The sequence below is a fragment of the Elephantulus edwardii genome, unplaced genomic scaffold (assembly GCF_000299155.1).
Source record: "Elephantulus edwardii isolate Elephantulus edwardi_28Jun2011 unplaced genomic scaffold, EleEdw1.0 scaffold00104, whole genome shotgun sequence".
Taxonomy (NCBI): Eukaryota; Metazoa; Chordata; class Mammalia; order Macroscelidea; family Macroscelididae; genus Elephantulus; species Elephantulus edwardii.
In genome coordinates, this window is record NW_006399854.1 from 3,918,283 (window position 1) to 3,940,145 (window position 21,863).

Below are 21,863 nucleotides of genomic sequence, written 5' to 3' on the forward strand. Positions count from 1 at the left end.
CATTGCCTCTGACACACCCATCCTGATTACCCCAGTCACTGAATCAATCCACCTCATAGAGGGTCCTCCCCTCCTGCGCTGTCCCTCTATCCTACCAAGCATGATGTCCCTCTCCAAGGACCTGTCTCTGTTTACAACATATCCAAAGTATGTCAGACGAAGCCCCAGAATCCTTGTCTCCAAGGAGTAGCCTGGTTTAACCCTCTCCAGGATGAATCTGTTTGTTTTCTTGGCAGTCCAGGGTACATTCAATATTCTCCAGCACCACAGCTCAAAGGTATCAATTCTCCTTCTATTCTCCAACTCTCTGATGCATAACAAGTGATTGCAAAGACCATGGCCTGTATCAGGCACACCTTAGTTTCCAGAGAGACACCGTTGCTCTTGAGTACTCTTGAGAGGTCCCTAACAGGCAGACTTTCCCATCACGATACGTTTTTTTATTTCCTGGCTACTGGTGCCAAGAGTGTTTGACCGTGGAGCCGAGCAAACTGAAGCTGTGAACAGTCTCAATCTCTTTGCCATCCATCCTGATGCTACCATAATTGTAGCCTTATGTCACTCTGTTTACAGCCCTTCCTTAACATCAGACGGAGTTCATTTTATCACTGAGTTAATACTTACAAGACATGGGCAGATGACAATGTTCATACTTGGAAATGACCTTGTAGTGTATTTATGAGAATGTAGTATTTACTGAGAATGATAGCAGGAAATATGCTCAGAGAAAATTCTAGGAACATTCTTTTTAGGTGCTGTTAATGTCAAAGGTAAGCTTTTTTCCAGATTATTTTATTCCTTTCATACATAAAATGGTAGGTTATTTAAAAGTTGAAAAAACCATAGTCAGAGACAATAAGATTGGCACAGGATAGAGTAGGTTTTAGGGCTGTTGTACATAGGGTTCCTGTAAGTCGCAAGTGACTGGACAGCACATAACAACAACAACAATCATAAGTAATGACATAATAAAAGAGAAAGTGCTTGATTAACTACGAATGTAAGACAAATATAGTTGGAAATAGAATCTACTGAAAATTCAAATTGTCTGGACATTTTTCAACTATTGTCATTCAATTCTAAGGTGAAATTATGCACTCTGTTCTTGAAGACTACTAGATGGTAATATCATCTATTGAAAATATTAACAATTTTCTCAAGGATAAGCACATTCTCATGATAATAAACATCTAAAAGTAACTGTTGGGTTTATGTTTTATGAGAATTTTATTGAGTAGATATTGCCAGTAAATGCATGGACAAACAAATATTGCTGTGCCCATCAACTGAAATTACTGGAAGCAGAAAATGAGAACACAGAGGAAGTAAAATCCGTGGGTGACATTGTTTTAGAGGGGGAAATAATCCCAGATTTAAACATATTCTGTAGAGCCGCCTACATGAAAACATAAATAGGACCAAATAAGACAAAAATCAATCTACAATGAAGATCACCAGCATCATGTCTAAGATGTTCTAGTGATTTAGAATACCTTTTATATATACTGAGATTGGAGATCAAGGAAATCATCACCATATAATTTGTGGCAATTACAGTCTGTCACTGTTACAATCAGAAATTCAAAAGTGGCAAAGAACCATGATTGAGATACATATACAATAGCCAATTTAAAAAGTTTACAAAGTTAGCTCTGGGGCTTCAAACACCTGGATGCTTTGGTGATCAGACCTTGACTCATTACCATGTAGTTATATTTAAGAAATTCCTGTTTCTCCCTGCAAGCTCAGAAAAGGAATTGGTCCTTTGGCACCCGTAATCTACTTTCATCAGCACTTTTCCTGAGGCTTACTGATTGGAAAGAACTCAGATGGTATTTGAACTTCTATGAGGAATCAAAATGGAATTAAGACTTTCCTAGAGATTTCAGAAGGTGTTCTCGTGGCGTAGTAGGCAAGGAGTTGCACTGCCAACATGAAGACAGACAATGCAATTCTACCAGCTACTGTGTGGGAGGAAGATAGACAGACAGTCTCTTCCTGTCCAGTTCACAGCCTTTGAAAATTCACTAGAGCATCAGCTATGAGTCAATTAGAACTCAACAGCAATCAGTGAGTGAGAGATTTTAGGCTTCCTAAGTCAAATATTTCAGAATTTAAGCTCTAATATAGACAAAATTCAAGCTCATTGCTCTCAAGTCTGAACCAACTTAAAGTTGACCTTCCATTAGGTTTCTAAGACTATTAAGTAGCAATGGAGGAGATTGTTTTCTCTTTCTGCTTCAGAGCTGCTGGTGAGTTCGAACCTCCACAAGAAGGCCCTTGGATTAGTAGTGCAACTCCCTATGATCTACTCCATCAAATACATAGTAAAAAGATATTCTTATGTGCTCTTGATTAAAATAATAATGGATAAACAGCCACACTTAAGTATTTATTAACTTATGTATTATTGCATTACCATGGTGAATCATTCTAACAGTTTTCTCAGTAAGAATGCATCCTTTTCTCTGTTAGAAAGGTAGGTCGATATGTGAGGAGGTAGAGATATAATCTGAAAGTCTCCAAATGCAGGAATTGCATGCACCTAGTACCAGGTATACAAAGCTTCTGCCAGGTCACACAGTAGGTGGACAGTAGTTTAGAGACTGACTCTCCTAGTCCTGGTAGGAGGAGGGCATGCACCTCTCCATGCAGGGCCACTTGAACTTTTTACTAAACCTACAGGGAATGTCTTGCCAGGGAGAGTTACTATCATCCCAGGGGTCACCCAGGACAGCATGCTCTGCAGTGGTTCCAGGAGGCAGAGAGTGCTTGGAAATGACACAGTTCCAGACATGTGCAGGTGCCAAAATATAGGGCACCCAGTCAGAGGCATTTTTGCCAACCCAAGAGGATGAGAAGTCCTGGTCAGAGACCGTTAATTGTTAGTTTAGGGGCTGACTGTGGCACATTCTACTGGCACCAGGAAGCAGTCTCTGGGGCTTATGTCTCTGGGGCTTTGAGTTCTTGGTGCCATGTACACAGTGACACAAGCCCATGTTTAGTTGAAGCTGGGGTAAGCCACCAGCCATTTGGTTGGTGAATGTGGTGAGAAAGTAATTTCTATGATCCCTAGGAATTCAGTCGTCCATCATCAGCCAGCCAACATTGTGGACACTGTTGAAATCTTGTATTCTCCTGACTATTAGAAAGGTGCTTTTGCAGAAGTTCAAATTGTCTGCATTGGTGTGTTTGTAGTTCACTGCTCTATGTCCTCATGTGTTTTCATTCAGTTCCTTCTATTGGATCAACTTGTTTATCACTTCCTTTGAAACAAGATTATCACTCATATCTGGTATGTCTGCTTTCTGATATCTTTATTATAGAGGACGTGTGCTGTTGTCTGTTTATTCTGCCATCTTGCTTGAAGTTCTGTTGACTATTTTTTGGAAATGAATTGTCAAGTCTTCCTAGTCTGTCCTGATGAAATAGCTCCATTGAAGCCTGTGAAGCATTGTAGCAAAACCTAAGCCTCCACTGACAAATGAGTGGTAGTTGTGCGTGAGGTTCATTGGCTAAGAATTAAGTCAGGTCTCCTATATGGGTGATGAAAATGCCACCACTGAACCACCAAAGTTTCAGACTTTTGTTTAAACCTGAAAAACATAACTGTATAGGCTCTTTTGGTTCTTTGGGCTATCTTTAGGTATTCAGCTATAGACTAGTATGAAGAAGGGATTTAAAAAAAAATTCAATAGTGTATAAGACTGGAGAGGATCTTTCAATTCTGAGGTTATTCTTTAAATTCTGAGATTTTCTGAATTTCACTATTTATAGATACTCAAAATGCTGAGAACTCATGTACCTTTCCTAGTGCTCATTGTGGAATTCCCAACACTCTTACTGAATTATTGTGAAAATAATGGCGTTTTTTGGAAAATATTGGTGTTTCTAGGAATTGAGCTATTTTATACAGAGAAGTATAAAGACAAAAAAATTGGCCCAAATACTCTCTTTGGACATTTATGAAAATTATAAAAGCATTAAGTGAGGTATAAAAATGGTAAGTCAAGTTCTTAGGCCGTCTCTCTAAAGGCAACTACTACTGCTTTATATTTTGTTCCAGAAAAGTATTTTACAAATGTTCTTTGTAAAAGCAAAGCAATATAAGGAAAATCAGATGCTAAATATCTGCTTATGCAAAATCATGCCACTCAATTTTTTGCCTGTTAACATTTTACTGATAGCAGTTATACTGAAGAAAGGGAAGCGTCAATTGTGGTGTGATGCAGGCTGGTGAGCACATTAAGACTCAGGTAGAGTGTTTCCAATTAGGAGCTTAGGGTTCCACAGCCTTATAGAGACATAGGAATCCTAAGAAAAGGTAATTGTTGTTGCTGCCATGTTCTAGAAAGGAAACCAGCTTTAGTTTAATTAAAACTAATTCAAAACTCAAATCCATTTCTATTGAGCTGAAATAGACTCATAACTGACCCTCTGGTGGGTCTTTGGAACTGTCATATGGGAAGATTACCCATTTTGTGGAGCAGTTGCTAGGTTCAAACCCCTTTAGGTTGGCAGTGCAACTCTTTAAACCACGAGAGCTCAAGAAAAGACATTGTGTTGTGTACAACTCAGTAACCCTATGTATAACACACTTCAACCCTGTCCTATCCTGTGCCATCATCATGACCTCTGACACACTTGTACCTGATGCTGCCACCACTGTATGTATCTGTGCCCTCTATTTGTTGACCCTCCACCTTTCTAAGCATCATGTCCCATTCCAAATTAATAGCTTCTCCTAGCAATATACCAAATTTGGTCTGTGACCCAACTTGCAACTGGGAAAGAGAATTTTTTGTTTGTTTTATTTTCTTTCCTGTAGTGCTCCTAGGACCTAGAGTAAATGAAGGATAATTATGTGTGGTCAAACAGTCTTCTAGGTCGAATATCCCTGGTGTGTCTACTTGCCATACCGAAGTAACTTGTGGTTGCTGTGAAATGGAACACTGTGACACTGATGTGTCAAATGCGATAATGTTACCCATGTTGCACAGTGTTTGGTGGAGCTCCCAGATTGAAACAAACTTGGAAGCAGGAGTGGCATCCACTTCCGTAATAGCTTGCCCCCGGAAACCTTACGAACTTGGAGAGAGGATGAAAGTCACCCAAGTGTTGAGGACTTTCGTTCATAGGGTCGCTAGGAGTTGCCTACAGCTCGATGGCACTTAACAACAAAAACAATATATTTTATGTTTGTTTGAGTCTGTGCCATCATTTATATCATTGTTCCTACAGGAAAGTGTTTTCATTTCTATCTTAGAAGCAGAATTTAAAAAAAAATTATCTTTCATATGTGATATTTTTAGCTAGTTCTTGTGACCTAAATTAGCTTTCTGTGGAGATGATGTGCAAATTATTCCTCTATGTTTTCTTCTTCCTGTTGATAATGATGATGGTTATAGATATAATAATTGATAATATTTGTAGACTTTTGACTTTTAAAAACTCCATTTTTATTTGAGTGAAGGCTTACAAATCATATTGGTTTTTCATATAATCATTCATAGACACTTGTTTTATAACATTCGTCAATGATTAATGTAGACAATTTATTATGTTCTTGAAATAGATTTTATTTTATTACAACTTTAAAAGGAATTTGACAGCTGTTACAAAACTTGTACAAGGTAGTGCTAAGATTTGACTCCTTGGACCCCAGTCTGTATTTTAATACTGTATCATTTTTAGGAGATGTATATCTTGGAGAATTTAAACAATGGGAAGTTTCAGACAGAGTGTATGTTTGCATTCTTGTTGAAGAGATATGGATGGGAAAATTAATGTGTTCAAATCCAAAATAAATCAGCACTGAAATTCATCTAACAGCTGCTTAAAGCTATTTGAAGATTAAATTGTATATTAACCTAGTTAACTTTGCACCTGTAGATTCTCTGAATGATATTTAAAATTTTATTTTTCTTATGCTTTGATCAAGAGTAGTTTTTGGTACAAGAGAAATCTTGAGATACATGTATTTTTAAATTTATTGGAGGCTGCAGGTAAAAAAATCTTCCCAATGTTGACATAATCTAAGAACTGTAGGATCAGACCTTGAGACATTTTTACATATTGGGTTTTTTCCATCAATAAGTAAATTTTGATGCTAAATTAATTAGTATGTTTGTTTTATAATTTATTCTTACCAATTTTTATGTCATGTGTAGTTTAGCTTAATATTTTGAGTAAAACTGGTAAGTAATAGTCTTAAATGCTATTTTTGTATCTAAGGCTTAATTCCTGTGAAACTTTTAAAAACGTAGAGTTATTTTTCTGAAAGAGTATATATTTTAAGGAAAAATGCTTTCCTGTTTTAGTGATAAATTAAAATATATCTAAAATTGCATAAAATTCTACTTGTTTTTACTAGACAAATGAGAGAATTTTGAATAATTTTTATTTCTAGAAATCATTCAAAACACTCCTTTTTAAAGCTGGAACACTGTGGATATGTTGCTCAAAATGTTAAACTTTAATGAAATAAAATTTTCATTTAACTGCAAACAAAATCATTTGGCCTGATCTGTGAGCGTACTTGTCTTGTTCACTGTTGAATCCTTATACCCTAAAAATGTACCATTAGAATTTTACACCATTTAAAAGATCTAAATTTGAGTTTCAGTAATTTGTAAAAGTATGTCAGAAAAAGTTTTGCATGTGTTTTTACAATAGTATATAAACTTTATATTATTAAGGGGAAAATTAGAAGAATTTAGAGTTTGGATAAGAAAATATTCACCTGAATCAACATATTTTCATTTCCTTAATGTTGAGCAGTTAGCTGATAAGCTAGCTTGAACATGAAATTCAGGATTGAATGCTTTTGAAGTTATAATAGGGCTGGGTGTGTGTTCTCCTTCTCTCTCTTCAACAAGAAAAGTCTTGATAATAGATCAATTAGCAAATCTTGGAGAATTCATTTAAATGAGTGGTAATTCCTGGTATTAGAGATGTTTCTTAGAACTCATGAAAGTTGTCATTCCCCTGGGGTATCAGATCTGCTGCTGAATTGATGAAATAACTTGGCAGCAACCTGAGTGTATGAGAGCTCAGTTCAAAATAATAGAATATAAAGTGTTTCTAAAACAATGGGTAAGCCGAAATTAAAATTTGACTTGAGATTATGAAGAAAATGTAGTTACAATTAATGTTTTCAAAAGACTTCTGAGTATGATACAGGAAGAATTTATTTTTTTAATCTATTAGAGTTCTCTTGCCCCCATAGATTCTTGAAAACAGTAATTTCATAACATTGAACTTGCTAAAGACAGCAAGGTAGGTTGTTAAGAGAGTATTAAAAGTATTATTATTTTAAAATAAATATATTTTAAAAAGACTAATTCTAACTAACAACTCCTGGCACATACACTTACGTGTTAGCTCATTCCTAATAGAAAATGAATCTCAATCTGCCCTCTAATTGGTGACAAATAAGAAACTCTTTGTGCAATTAAGAGAAGATCTGTTTATTTAAGAGCTCTCAAAGGTTGTAAAAGATTATACTTGGCTATATGTGAAGGATAAATGTTGTGCAATAAGGCCCCTTAGTTCCCCTTTTATAATAAATCTCAGCTGTGTGTTCAGCACAAGGGCTCAGAGCCAAAAAGAACAGGTTCAACTTGTCTGTGAGGATTTGCACCATAGTAAAGTGCACAACTGCTTTTGTAGAGGTCATTTTGGAGGTCACAGGCATGCACATTTGAATGAAAGCGACTTTAAAAACATGGTAGAGGAGATGGAGTTACTTGTAATTCAGGAATCAGTGTTAACTTACAATATCAAAAGTTGGAAAATTGTAAAAAAGAACCCTTATTTATTTAAATTTTATCTCCATGTATTTTTATGTTTTTAAATAGATTGAAAAGAACTTATTTGGCACCTGGGCTAGTACACTTTTTAAAAGTTCTTCAGTCACCTTCATAATAATTACTCACACTTAGAAATATTATTTTAATATTTGTTAAATTCTAACTCATGTTTGGAGCAGTATTCATATAAAGAAGGTAAGATATGAGCATGGTAGAACTCTGTAGCAGGGTTGGGGGCAGGGAAGTGTGGACAAGTTCGAATGGAAGGGCAAATGTGACTGGAAGGAAAATGTTTCCATGAACCAGGTTTCCTCTGACCTGTAATTGAAATGCTCAAAATTTAACAGCAAAGAAAATACAGTATGATTCTACTTTGAAGTGTCTCACAAGTACTTTTATATATTTATTGTAAATAGAGATAACTCTGACTCCTAGTCATTGGAAGCTTTGGGTTTAGTATAAAGGATACCAGGAAATTCTAAAACTAATTAAAGCATATGCAGAGTTATGTTTTACTCAGCATTGTTGTTATGTGTTATCAAGTCTCCTGTGACTCATAGCGACCCTCTGTACAACAGCCCTAAACCCTGCTCTGTTCTGTGCCAATCTTATTGTCTCTGACACGCCCATCTCCATGTACTTGGTCATAAAGTGAGTGTTTCTTTATTTTTAAAGATGATGATCATAGCTGAATGGCAGGCAGCCATTAGTTCCAGTGTTGAGATTAATTAGTAATCTTTAGAATGTGCTTCAGCAAATGCAGCTGATTGGCAGTAGCACCTGTCTCAACAACTGGTAGAACATTAGTGCTTTTATCAAGCCTGTTATTTCCAGAAGGGCTTCAAAATGATGTTCATTAAATTTGCCATTATTAATTTCTTTGCCCCTTAGGTATATTAATTAATTTAAAAATAATATATTTTAAACAATTTAAAATAACATTGAAATTTTTTTCTTAAAAAGCTAACACAAGTCATGTGGTAGTCCTTGTGTTCTTGTATTTTTGGAGCCATCATTTGTGTCCAGGAATGGACACAAATATATATAAAGGTGCATGTACTTCAGAATAAAAAACTTACCAAAGATTGTGATTTCTTTCCATAGCTTAAAAATTATTTTAATTACTATTATCATCAATTTTTTCCCTTTTAATTTTTGTTATTGTGGTGAGAATACAACAAAAAAACATACCCCCTATTGAATTTCTACAGTATTATTGATTGCCTTCCTTAAATGCAGTCACTCTTTTTCCAAATTACTCTACCACTTTTGACATAATTTCACTGACCTCTATTTTTCCATCTTCCTCTCAACTGTGGTATGAAAACCAAACCAACAAAAACCAAATCAGTTTACCAAGTCTACTCCAATTCATGATGACCCTGCGCCAGGCTTCTGAGAGTGTGTGCGCATGTGTATGTGTGTATGGTGGTTTTACGTTGGGGTTTTTCTTTCCCCCAATTGTGACTTGAATAAGAATGTACAAAGCAAATTTGTTTTCCATTAAACCATTTATACATATTTTGTTTTATAACATTAATTATAATCTCTACAATATAATTGCACTTTTCCTACTTCCGCTCTGCAAATCTCATTTTTATTAATTCCCCTTCCTGCCTTTTGGCCTGTCTTTTAGCAAATGCAGCACTTTTTTACCTTATGTGATTGGTTATTCTAAGGCGCAAGTACCTCCTTGCTGCTTGCCACAATTGTTCATCTTATCTCTGTTTTCTTCTTTCTGCCCGTCTCCCTCTCTCCTTCCTTTTCGCTCTCTTATTTTCATTGCCATTCATTCTGAACCATCTTTTAGCTGACCTTCTAATGAGTTTTCAGAAGCTATTAATAACACAGGAAGAGCTCAGATGGCTGCCAAAGCAAAGGTACATGATTCGAATCTACCAGCTGTTCCATGGGAAAAGGACAGTGTCCTCCCATGTAGTTTAGCCTCTGAAAACTCACCAGAGGGTCAGCCATGGATTGGTTCTGACTCAGTAGTATACAAACAATAACAACATAAAAATCACACAGAATATTTTCCATCTTTCTCCCAAAGAGCAGCTGGTGGATTCAAACCACCACTTTAATTTTGGCAGCACAATACTCTACCACAAGATCTCCATATAGGCCTACCAGTTGGCCATAAATTGAGCCACAGGAATGAATTTTGTTCAGGTTTGAAGCAGGACTAAGGGCCATAGTCTTGGTTCCTCCAGTCTCTATTGGAATAGTAAGTCTGGCCTTTAAATGTATTTTTTTTTTAATTTAGTTTCATACTTCCTCCTGTTTTATCAAGAATCTTTTACCGTGGTCACTTTTAGAGTGCTCAGTAGTTATAATTGAACCATCTAAGTCTTCCCCAGTCTCTAACTCATGGAAGTTGATATTTGGTTTGGTGCATCTGATACAGGCCATGGTCTTTGACATTACTTGCTATGCATCAGAGAGCTGGACAATGAGTAGGGATAATAGAAGCAGAATTAATGCCTTTGAGCTTTGGTGCTGGAGAAGAGTATTGAATATACTATGGACTGCTAGGAGAACAAACAAGTTCATCCTGCAGAGGGTGAAGCCAGGCTGCTCCTTGGAGGCAAGGATTCTGAAGCTTCATCTGACATGTTGCAAGGAGGCACCGGTCCTTGGAGAGGGACATCATACTTGGTAGGGTGGAGGGACAGTGCAGGAGGGGAAAGGCCCCCTCTGAGGTGGATTTATTCAGTGACTGAGGTAATAGGGATGGGAGTGTCAGAGATGGTGCGATTTCTACAGGACAGAGCAGAGTTTAGGGCTGTTGTATATAGGGTCACTATGAGTCGCAAGCAACTCAACAGCACATAACAACAACAAAAGACAAAGCTACAAACCTTAAACTTAACTGCTTTTCAGTTGGAACTAATTCATAGCTGCCCCTCTAGTGAGTTTTCAGAGACTCTCAGTTCAGATCCATCTGATATTAAAATAGAGTACGCCATTTCATGGCCTTTTCTGAAGCTGCATGTATAGTTAAATGATATCAAATAGAATCAGATTTGTTGTATAATGATATGAAGGGAATGGGGGAAAGGATAAGTGGGAGTAAAATAATATAGATTACTAGAAAACATTTTTTCACGAAGCAAACATTTGTAATATGTAAAATATTATAGTAAATACTGAGGATTCAGATCCAAATAAGATGGAATCTTTTTAGTTCTTGACAATGGTTTAAGGACAGTTTCATTGAAAAAAAAAATCTGCTTTATATGACTACTAATCTTGTGTGACATTTTTGTTTACCTAATAATATTGTTATTTGTTGAGAATCCTGTGTAACAGTTATCCTGTTCATTAGCTAACAGTTCAATAATGATGCCAAGAGTTCTTTCTTGGAGGTTATTTTTGTAATTATTAAAAGTACATGAGCTAAAATGTTACATAATGAATGTTTTAAAAATTTCTGTTAAGTAGTGTTTTCCTCAAAAGTAATGCAGATTATTTCAAGGAGATAAGTTTTGTCTCACCAAATAGTCTTCTTAATGTTTTTCCTTTTTGATCTTTTTATAGAAACAGATATGTTTTGCTGGATGCTATGTGTTCTTGGCAGCAAATGGTAGTTCAGTAACAAGACAAGTATCAGAGAAAGAATGTAAAAATAATACTTTTCAACACTGCCTCATTTATCAGTGTTAAAAAGATAAATCCTAGAACTTCAAAAACTAAACAAAATTAAATATCTTCTTGGGCCCTACATATCTTTAAACTACTGCTGTTTTCCAATTTCCACGTAAAATTGGATGAAAATAACAATCAAGTATATTCAGTATTTCTCTTCTTACATTATAGCTTTTATTTTCTTTACTGTAATGAAGCTGTTCTAATACTGAAATTACCGTCAGTAGGAATGCTCTTTCTTCCCTTCCATTTTAGTCACAATTTAGCCTTTAGAACCAATCTCAAAATGTCAAGCTCAGTGTCATTTCTCCATTTATACAGTTGAATGAATGTTGAAGTGACTGCCAAGTTTTTATACTGAATGTGCTTTTGTTGTCAGGTACCATCAGGCTGACTTAGACTCAGAGTAAATCTCTGAACAGCAAATCTGTATCGAGCCCTATCCTGTGCCATGCTTCGGATCGCTATCCTGCTTACGCACAGTCTGGTGATCACTGTGTCTGTCCATCTCATTTAGGGTCTTCCTCTCTCTCTCACTGATCATCTGCCTCTTCTAGCATCATATCTCTGGTTCCCCTTGACCACATGCCCAAGTAAGTGAGATGGGATTTCTGGTTGCGCTCTGTTCAAGAAATTTTGTCTTTTTGTCAGTCCATAATATAGTCAATACTCTTTACCAACACCAAAATTCAAAAGCACAGATCTTCTGGCATCTATTCTTTGTCCAACTTTCAGACGCATAGGAAGCAGTTAAACATACTATGTACTGGATTAGACACATCTGAAAATTTTTGTGTCTGTGTTAAATTTTTTTAGTTGTTTGTATACAATCATTCAGATAAATTGTGCTGTTTTAAAAAATATATAATTAATTACTGTTGATCAATGTTTTTTATTGCCCTATGTCATCAAATCCCTGTTACTCCTTCCTTGCCTGTTCCTTCACTATCTCCACCATCCAGTCACTAATCTTTGTTTTTATACCCTTCTCTGTTCTTCATCTCCCTTTTCCATTTTCTTCCTTTTTGAAGTTATACGTATCCTGTTCCTATTTGCTAGTTGAAAATTATTGTCCTTTCATCAGTTCTTGCCAGAGGGAACTAATGTAATGGCTACAAAACAACCTTTTAGGATAAAACTACATTCTTCCTTGTTCTTTACAGTATTCTGTACAGTCTATTTTTACTCTCTGGATACACCCCACTCTCCTAGTTACCTTTCTGTTTTCACAGTCATCTTATATAATCTTATATAGTATTCTTTTGTGACTGAGTTATTTAACTGATCATAATGTCCTTTAGACCCTCTCGTGCTGTGTAGTATTTTACAAATTTGTTGGTTTTTAGTGCTGCATAGTATTCCATTGTATGAATATACCACAGTTTTTCTATCCATTTGTTTGCTGGTGGATTGTTGGCTGTTTCCATTTTCTTGCTATTGTTAATAAAGCTGCTTTGAACATAAGTATGCATATCTCCATTTGTGCCTCACTTCTAATTTTCTTGGAGTGTATGACTAGTAGTGGAGTAACTGGGTCATACTGGATTTCTTAGTCACCTTTTTGAGGAAATACCAAACTGTCTTCCGTAGTTCTGTACCATTTTATAATCTTACCACCAGTGAATGAGAGTTCCAATCTTTCTTCACCCTTACCAACATTTATTATTTGCTATCCTGTTAAACTTTGCTGTTGCTGCTGGGATGAGATGATATCTCATTATTGTTTCAATTTTCTTCTCTCTGCTAGTGATTGTGAACATTTTTCCACAGGTTTGTTGGCCATCCTCATATCCTTCTTGGTGAAGATTCTTGTCATGTCTTTTGCTCATTTGTTGAGTTACCAGTTTTTTTTTGGGGGGGGCATTTGGGGTGGGATTTTTTTGGGGGGGGGGGGTTTGTGTGTGTGGAGACCCTGTAGTATTCTGTACATTATAGTTAAAAATCATTTGTTTCTATTCTCTCATGATTTTATGAGTTTTGGTTTTACCCCTGTTTCTTTCATCTACTTTGAGTTTATTTTCATGTATGTAGTGAGATGTGGATCCTCTTTAATTTTTTTAAAGGTAGAAGTCCAGTTTTGCCAGCACCATTTGTTAAAGAATCACCAGTTTTCTCTTTTAATGGATTTCATTTCCTTGTGAAATGACAGTTGAGCATAGGTATAGGGTTGATTTATTGGTTCTTGATTCTGTTCCATTGGGCTTTGTGCCTGTTGTTCCAGTACCATGCCATTTTGATCACTATGATTATGTAATTGGTTTTAAGATAATGGAACGTGATATCTCCTACTTTGTTTTTATTTTTCAAAAGAGCTTTGCTTATTTCAGATCTCTTTTAAAATAAAATTGGAAATTGCCTTTTCTATGTCCTTGAAGAGTGAGCTTGTTGTAGAGAAAAATAACAAGCTAATCCCAGTGCCTCTAGAAGAAAATAGGTGATAAAGGGCTGAAATAAATGGGATAGAAAACACAATTTAAACATTTTAAGGCTCCACAGTCAACAGTCTTGGTACCAGCAGCCATGAAATTCAAAGACATATTGAATGGGAAAGTCTGCTGTTAGGGACCTCTTTAAAGTACTGAAGAGCAACGGTGTCTCTCTGGAGACTAAGGTGTGTCTGATACAGGCAATGGTCTTTGCAGTCACTTGTTATGCATCAGAGAGCTGGACCAGGGAGGATAGAAGGAGAATTGATGTGTTTGAGCTTTGGTGTTGAAGAAGAGTGTTGAGGGTACCATGGACTGCTAAGAAAACAAACAGATTCATCCTCAAGAGGGTTAAACTGGGCTGCTCCTTGGAGGCAAGGATTCTGAGGCTTCGTCTGACATACTTTGGTCATGTTGTAAGGAGAGACCAGTCCTTGGAGAAGGTCATCATGCTTGGGAGGGTGGAGGGCAGGCACAGGAGGGGAAGGACCTCTGGGAGGTGGATTGATTCAGTGACTGGGGCAATCTGGATGAGTGTGTTGGAGACAATGAGATTGACACAGGACAGAGCAGAGTTTAGAGCTGTTGTACATAGAATTGCTATCTGTTGCAAGCAACTCGACGGCACATAACAATAACAATACATTTATGTTTCATTAGTTTCAAGACAATTTTCTTTTCTTTCTTCTATAACCTGGTAACGATCAACCAAGGTGTTATTTAGCTTCATATGGGTAGTTTTTTTATCCTTAATCCTTTTACTGTTAATTTCTAGTTTTATTGCATTGTGGTCTGAGAAGATACTTTGCATTATTTTGATGCATTTGAATTTATTGATGCTTACTTTCTGATGTCGTATATTGTCAGTTCTGGATAATGTATTATGTGTATTTGGAAAGAAAGAAAATTAGATTTTTCTCGAGTGGGGTACTCTGTATACCTTTATGAGGTCAAGTTGTCTAATTGTATAGTTTAATCCTTTGTTTCTTTCAAGTTGACTTGTCTCTGAGTGAGAGTGGTATGTGTGAGTCTCCTACTACCGTTGTGGTATCATCTATTTCTTTATTTAATTTCATTAATGTTTGTTTTATGTCTTTTTCAGACCATCATTTGATGCATAGATATTAACTGAGATTATATCTGCTTGTTCTGTTGTATCTTTGAGATCTATCTATCTATAGATATAGACATAGACATAGATAGATACAGGTATAGATATAGATACATATCTTGATAAATGGATTGATTGATAAATAGATATAGTCCTTCCTTGTTTGTTATTCTAGTTTCACCCTGAAGTGTATTTTATCAGATACTTGTATAGCCATTCTTGCTTTTCTGAATAATACGATTTGCTTGGTAAATTTTTTTCACTCCTTTTTTATTTTTGTTTCTTAGATATATTTTCTCTTATCAGTATATGTCTTATCAATTCATGGCATTGATGGATTTGTGGGTGTTTTTTTTTTCATACAATCTGCTACTTTTTTTTTCTTAATAGATGTGTTTAAGCCATTCACATCAGTGTGATTATCTGCAGCCAGGTTTAATCATTGTCATGTTGCTGTTTTTCTTCTTTCTATTGTTGTTGGTTACTTTGGTCCCTCCATTTATTTATTTATTTATTTTTTCTGTTCCTGTGTGAAGGACTTCTTTATGTATTTCTGTGAAGGACTTCTTTAAGTATTGGTCTTGTTATTCTGGATCCCATTTTCACGCGTTTTTTATTGTTTCTAGTGCTGTTTTGGTTGTATCTTGTGTGTGTGTGTTTATTTCTTGTACCTCTTTCTTTATGTAATACTCCTTTCCCCATCATTTATAATATATTGAGTACCAATTTTTTGAATTCTTTATCGATGTAGTTCTTCTGCCTCCCTGTTTCTCTGGGTTATTCTTTGGGTCCTTTATCTGGTCTAATTTTTTAGAAGACATGTTTAGTTTTTTCATAGTGTTAGAGAGCTGGACAATGACTAGTGAGGCTAGAAGGAGAATTGATGCCTTTGAACTGTGATGTTGGAGAAGATATTGAATATACCATGGACTGCTAAGAAAACAAACAGGTTTGTCCTAGAGAGGGTTAAATCAGGCTGCTCCTTAGAGGCAAGGATTCTGAAGCTTCGTCTGACATACTTTGGACATGTTGCAAGGAAGAACCAATCCTTAGAGAAGGATGTCATGCTTTAGGAGGGTGGAGGGACGGCACAGGAGAGGAAAACCCTCTATTTGGATTGATTCAGTGACTGGGGTATTCGGGGTAGGTGTATCAGAGACAGATTGGCACATGATAGAGCAGGGTTTAGGGCTATTGTACATAGGGCCACTATGAGTCGCAGCTGACTTGACGGCACATAACAACAAGAAGTTTAAATCCTTGAGGGATACAACATCACATGGATTCTGTGTCCAGTGTCCTTAGCAGGAAGGATACTCTGAAAGTTGGCCTGAACCATGCCACTGTTTCTATGTGGGCACAAGTTGCCTTTCCCCAGATTACTCTGGTTTTGTTAGGTTTGCCACCAGGAGTCACTATCATTTATTGCTTTGTAAACATAAGCACATCTCTTGCCTAAATAGAATTCTTTTTCATGTCGGTCATAAACATCTTCAATTTTAAGAAGAGCTGCGTGCTGCCTCTGATTCCTGAGACCTCATTTATAGCCACCAAAAGCTTTGCACCAAAGTCTCCCAGCCATCTTTGTGGTTTAGAAGTCCTACTCCCAGGAGGCTTTCACGGGCCCCAAGATGGCAGGAAAAGCATCTTCATACCTTTTTAATCTGTATGTACAACAGATTCTTTAGGAGGTTGGACTTCATGAGGAAAGTATCATCAGGATTGGAGGAAGACTCATTAACAACCTGCGTCAATGCAGATGACACAACCTACTTTGCCAAAAATTAGAAAGACCTGAAGCATTTGCTGCAGAAAGTCAAAGACTGTAGTCTTTAATATGGATTGACGCATAACATCAAGATAGATTTCATTGTTTCAGTTTTTCAGTGCTGTGTAGTATTCCCATGTGAATATGTGTGCATTTTTTGACTAAATAAAAAGACAGAAATGTAATCTAGGAATTTAAGCAGTATCTTTGAGAATAAACAGGGACTATATTTTGTTACATCCAGGAAAGTAAAAGCATAATTATAGTATTGAATATACAGTTTGCACACATCCCCCTCGATTACCACCTCCAGACTGTTAATATTATCTTAGGTTGTATACTTTCCTTGACATTTTTATCTTAAAGTATCATTTATTCATTACCTATATGGCTGTGACAATAAAAATGGAAAAGACCTTGTTTTTTTGTCAAACTTTAGAAAAGAAACATTTAGGTGAATTACGTAATTTGACTGTTTTTCCAAGACTCAGTACTGGAGCTAAACTCTAAATGTTTCATCCCTCTCCCTTCTATTATTTTTTTCTTGAGACTTTGCAAAAATTATTTTTTTATTTTTAGCTTTCTTTTTTATTTTAATATTTCAGTCCACAGGGTTGAATTTGTTTGAAGCACACTTTTGTATAAAAGTCAAGGAATTTCCCTAAGTTTATAGAATTGTACAGCCATATGTTAATCTAATTTTGGAACATTTTCATTATATGAAAACATCTCTTACATGGCTGAAAAAGTGAAAAATCAAATACCAAGAAGAAAAAAAGAATGATCATGAGTAGCAATATTACTTTCTCATGTAATTGGCTTCAAAACAATAACCAGCATAAAAGACAAAGAAGGGCATTTTATAATGCTAAAAAGATCAACTGAATAAGAGAACAAAACTATAATATCTATATAATGAATGGGAGAGCCAATTGATATTAAAAGGGAAACAACAACATACTAATAAACTTTACTACATCACTTTCGTTGAAAGGCAGAATGATTGAGAAGAAATGCGACAAAAATGCAGAGGAACAAAATAAATGGACTTCACAACCAAATGGACTTCGTAGACATATATAATATACTCCATCATACATTATCCTCCAGTGCACAAGGAATATTGTCCAGACGCAAGTCTTGCTCATCAAGCAAGACTTAATAAATTAAAACAAACAAACAAACAAACAAACAGACAAACAAAAAACCCACACACTGAAATATTGCAGAGCATCTTCTCAGATAATGGTGCTATAATTGGAAACCAACAATGCAAAGATTAAGAGGGCAAAAATCAAGTGCATGAAAACTTTGTAACACTTTGCTTGAATGTTACTAAGTACTAGAAGAAAAAAAATTAAAAAATACTAAGACTTTAAAAGATCTCATAATCATTTGCAGTCACTCCACATTCTCACCCCAGCAACTATCTACTTGGTGTCTCATGTTGTTGTTGTTAAGTGCCATTCAGTCGTGGATGACTCATAGCAACACTATGAACAAAAGACCTGAACACTAATATAACTTTTGTTATTTCTCCAAGTTCATAGAATTTCTGGAGGCAAGTTATTTCAGAAGTGGCTGCCTCTCCTTCTTCCCAGCTTGTTTTAATTGGGGAGCTACACCAAATTCTGTCTGCCCCGGGTAACCATTATTGCATTTGACACATCAGTGTCACAGTTTTTAGCATCACAGCAACCACGAGTTACCTCTGTACAGCAAATGGACAGACCAGTGCTGTACCACTTAGAAGAATGTTTGACCAAAAACAATTAAAACCAGGCCTGAGGGTCACAGATTAAAATCATCCACCTTTGGTTTGGTAGCATAACTTTCTCTCCACTAAGCCCACAGAGTTCTCTCTCTGTTGTTGTGGTTGTGTCTCCATAGTTTTGCTTTTTCTTCATGTTGCATCTAATGGAATCATACAATATATGGTTTTTTGCGTCTAGTTACTTACACTTAATGTAATGTTTTTGAAATTAAATCAATGATTTAATATGTATCAGTACTTCATTATTTTTTAAACTGCTTCATAGATGGAATTAAACATACTATATGGACAAACATTGTTCATATTCTAATTATATTAATACACCATATTTTGCATGTTCATTCACTAGTTGATTGACATTTTGACTTTCCATTATTTAATCTCTCTGAATAATGCTCCTATGTATAGTTAGATATGAATTTTTTTCCTTTGGTTTTTATTTAGCCACGTGTGTGTTGTTTTATAACAATAATTACAATTGTATAATGTCATTATTTACAACATCCTATCAAAACCTCCCTGTACTCTCACTTTCCTTTTTTCTTCCCCACCCATTTGCTCATCTCTGTCTCCTTTCTCTCTCCTCCCATCTCTGCCTATCAATTGTCTGTTATTTCTATCTGTGGATAAGTCTTTGCATGTTAGCCCTGTTTCACTCTCCTTCCCCTTCATTTCAATCAATTATGCACATCCTGTTCCAGATTAGTTGTAATGCTCATTTTGTCCAATCATCCATTCATTTCAGCAGGTTGATCCTCCCTTCCTCTAATCCATTACAGTGTTCATTGTCGGTCCATTCTATTCCTGATCTCTTCCATCTCCTCATAACTGTCCTATTTTTTTATGATGGTGGTCTTATACATTATTTGTCTTTCAGTGACTTGAATGCTACTCTATTTTCAGTGCTGTGTAGTAGTACTTTGTGTGATTGTACCATAGTTTCCCGATCCATTTTCTTGTTGAGGAGCACTTGGATTGCTTTTGTCTCCTTGATATTGTGAATAATACAGCAGTAAACATATTGTTGTTGCATGTCATTGAGTTGACCTGACTCATAATGACACTGTGAATGACAAATTTATCATTGTTCTTAGTTGTATTGGTTGGTGCGCCACAGAACTTTTAATTTAAAAAATTATTTTGTTTTAATCTGATAAATGGTAGAATGACATTATGGAGGGGGATGATGGGATAGGAATTAAAGTATTAAAAGGTTTATCTTACAAAAGAGGAATCCTTTTTTCTCAGAGATATGTAGCACAAAGTGACAAGGCTGCTATGCTCACCCATGCTTATTGCAGCTTTGTTTACAATAGCAAAGAATTGGAAACAACCCAAGTGCCCATCAAAAACCGAATGGAGTATTATGCTGCATTGAAAGACAAGGATCTCATGAAATATTATACAAAATGGTTGATCCTGGAGGACATTATAAATATCTCAGTCACAAAAGGACAGATATTGCATAGTGCCACTGTTGTAAAACGGGACTGACATTCGGTTTGAGGGGGAAACTAAAAAGAGATAAATAATGTATACTGCATTGAAACAGATGAGGAGGAATATATGATTAGGTATGATTGTCATGACAAGAATCCAGAATGAAAGCTGCACAGTGGCGTGAACTAGGAGGGGGGCATTGTATAAGGAATTTCTTTTCACTTTTTAAAGAGAAAAGTGAACTGGGAGGGGGGACAGGATGGTCAGGGAGGAAAGTGTGCAACAATCGAAGAATGGAAATGAAAAAGGAATAAAATTTAAAAAAGAGAGACAAGGCTGTAGAGAGCTGTACAAGTCAAGCTATTTTTCTGTATTTTCCTGAGTTTTTTGAAGAGAGTAAAGGGAAGAATGTTGAGATTGTGGGCTTGACAAGAAATTTCAAAGTGAAGTGACTACAAAAGAGGAAAAACTACATAGCTGTGCTTAGGGTACTGTAACCTGTGTGTAAAGCAGTTGTGAATTTTTAAGCCTTGTGGAAGCTCAAGTGGGATTGAAGGTATTAGTGAAAACGTGGTTAGAATATTTTATTCTGAAGTAGAGGCAAGATAAGAATTGATAGCAACAATGACTTAATTGATTGGAAACCTACAGAAGTCAAAGTGGGGTTTTGGAATTTAGTAATTAGAATTTAGAATTTAGAGGTTTTGTAGAAAAGTAGTTCTTCAGGTAGTGAAGTCCAGGTTACAACAATGAAAATTTTTTTGAAATACAAATAAAGGTCAGCAGAAAAAGAGAATATGAAGGACTTTTGCATTCACAATGTAGAGATACTATAAGGCATTTGTTTAATTAACTAGGATAATGTTACCTAGGATTGAGCTCACTGAAGAGAAGAATCATTAGTCTAGTATGAGCATCTTCTAAAGTTATTTTCATGGTTTCTCACTTCTGGTTATAATTCTACTTTATTACTTTTAAATCACAGTTTTTGCTCCCCCTCTATTTTTAAACAAAGAGCTATTAGATTGCTATGTAGCCAGCTTAATCATTTAGGAGGAAAAAGCAAAGAAAGGAATAACAAAGCAATTAGAAACTAGAAAAATGCTAGAATAACTGTTAACTACTGATAAACAAAGAAAAAGTTTTTAAATAGAAAAAATTCTATGAGGAATATACCAAGAACAAAACAAGTTTAGGATTAGAATTAGAAAACAAGGACTGACATTTTTTTTGCATGTAATGTGCATAGTCTGCATAGGAAATTACCACACGAGAAGGCTTTGTAAGTTAGAAAGAAAATCATACAATGCTCACATTATCTGTGTAAAAATATGGTGTATTAAAAACAGAGATGCTATATGCACACCCATGTTTATTGTGGCTCTGTTCACAATAGCAAGGAGTTGGAAACAACCCAGGTGCCCATCAACAAACGAATGGGTAGAGAAGCTGTGGTATATTCACACAACGGAATACCACGCTGCATTGAAAAACAAGGAACTCATGCAATATTATTCAAAATGGGTGAGCCTGGAGGACATTATGCTGAGTGAAATGTCTCCGTTGCAAAAGGACAAATATTGCATGGTGCCACTGTTGTAAAATGGGATTGATATCAGGGTTGGGGTGTTGTTGTTGTTATGTGCCATCGAGTCACTTGCGATTCATAGCGACCCTATGTACAACAGCCCTAAACTCTGATCTGTCCTCTGCCAATCGCACTGTCTCTGACACTCCCATCCCAATTATCCCAGTCACTGAATCAATCCACCTCATAGAGGGCCTTCCTTTCCTGCGCTGTCCCTCCACCCTCCCAAGCATGATGTCCTTCTCCAAGGACCGGTCTCTCCTCACAACATGTCCAAAGTATGTTAGACGGAGCCTC

At 36.1% G+C, this 21,863-nt stretch overlaps 1 protein-coding gene and 1 pseudogene across 2 annotated transcripts in view; one reads left to right on the forward strand and one right to left on the reverse strand.

Moving 5' to 3' along the window:
- Nucleotides 1-21,863, forward strand: part of MNAT1 (MNAT CDK-activating kinase assembly factor 1) — a 268,957-nt gene that overhangs the window by 174,456 nt on the left and 72,638 nt on the right. The gene's annotated exons all lie outside the window — the stretch shown is intronic.
- LOC102874063 lies at nucleotides 16,249-16,578 on the reverse strand (annotated as a pseudogene).